This window comes from Microtus ochrogaster, linkage group LG4 (assembly GCF_000317375.1).
Source record: "Microtus ochrogaster isolate Prairie Vole_2 linkage group LG4, MicOch1.0, whole genome shotgun sequence".
Lineage (NCBI taxonomy): Eukaryota > Metazoa > Chordata > Mammalia > Rodentia > Cricetidae > Microtus > Microtus ochrogaster.
This window is the reverse complement of record NC_022030.1, coordinates 34,250,185-34,252,080: the sequence shown is the minus strand read 5'-3', so window position 1 is coordinate 34,252,080 and position 1,896 is coordinate 34,250,185.

The following is a 1,896-nucleotide window of genomic DNA, read 5'->3' as shown; positions in this document are numbered from 1 at the left end:
CGGGAGACAGACGCCAGAACATTAGCAGATAAGCCACAGCCAATTTAACTTAATGGGTTAAAACTATATGTAAGAGTTAGCCAATAAGACGCTAGAGCTAATGGGCCAAGCAGTGATTTAATTAATACAGTTTCTGTGTGATTATTTTGGGGTTAAGTGGTCAAGAACACACTAGTAGCTCCTTACTACACTGAGGTCAGGTATTATGGTATCTACAACACAATATTTTTTCCTATTGAGTATTGCTGTGACTATTTGAGATCCTTTGTGTCCTCATCATAACTTTAGTACTTTCTTATTCTACGAAGACCATCATCAGAATTTGGTTTGGGATTGTGTTAAATTTGTAGGTTGCTTTAACAAACTATTTTATGATGTTGATATTTTCATAATATTATTTCTGGTTGTCCAAGAATGTATATACTGTCTCCAATTTTTGTTTTCATGGTAGAGATCTTCAACTTATCTGTTAGATGTATTACTTGTTATATTTTTGTGGAACTAACTATGAAGAGGATTTTTTCTGGTTTCTTTCTTGATATGTTCATTATTAGTATGAAGAAAAGCTATTGATTTGTATGCTTGTGTAACATACTATTTTGCTCAAATTGTGCATTGGGTTTAGGAGTTTTCTGGTGGCAACATTATGACCTTTTTAAGATCATATTATTTTCAAGTAAGGTTCATTTAGTGTTTACATACTAAAATCATTGTACCTTTGTGATAAAATGTGTTCTTTGTTATTGTTATGCCCTTCTTTATAGCTTCTGACTAGTTTCAATTTAAATTTACTTAGTCAAGTACCATAATAGGTATTCCAGCTTTCATTGGCTTCAATCGAATTAATAGGTTGGAATCTTACCTTTTACAGCTAGTCTGCAAGATATGCTTTTATACAGTTCACTTTTCTACAAGAGGGTCCCATGTCTTAATCTCTCTATAAAAGGCAGACTTTGAAAAGGCACTCATTTCACATCCCCATTATACCATAGTTCTTCCACCATTATAAACTCCTGTATGTGGTGAAGATGGATCTATCCATCCCATATTTTACACTGCTTTTTTCCCTCTTGGAGCATACCAGATCCTAACAATGACACCATGTTCTTGGTTGCCAGAGAATTTACTCTCAGCAGCTGGCACTGTGTGCATTCCTGGGGGTTTTCCCTATTCTGTGTATACTCTTCATTACAGACCTGTGAGACATGGTTAATGTTCCAAGTGCTGCTTCCTCATACATACCTGTTTCTCTTGAGTCAGAAAAGTTCCCAGGATTAGGAATTGTAGTTAGGAATTCCAGGTAAGAGATTTGAAAAGTGTTAGCCTCCTCTTGAATCTTAGGAGAAATATTCAAGAAACGACACACTTTCCAGGTAAAATTACAGCTATTGCATGTGTGACTAACAAAGTAAAATTAAAAACTGCTTCAAACATTAATATAATGAGAGAGAAAAGAGCCTAAAAACTGCATGAATTTTACAAATTCCTATGCTGTCCTACGGACTACTGGTCCTTGTCAAGTGAGAGAGTGTTTCAATGGATGCGTTGGCCCGAGGAAGTCTGTTGGACAGGTAATCTTATGCTGATCCAAGGCTGTGCTGCAGGACTCCTGATATGATGTTAGGATTGAAGGTGTGTTGGCTTGTTGTGTTGACAGATACATTCCTTCCTGACTCTCATTTATTCATGTTTGTCTTTTGTGAATTTCACCCTTTCTTGGTTCAATGGTTAAGAGCATTTGGTATGATTGTAAGCAAAGTTTTGTTCTTTGAACCTATGTAGGATGGCTCACAACTCTGTAACTCTAACTACAGGGGATCTGAAGCCCACCTCTGGACCCTCCACATGCAAACACACACACACACACACACACACACACACACACACACACACACA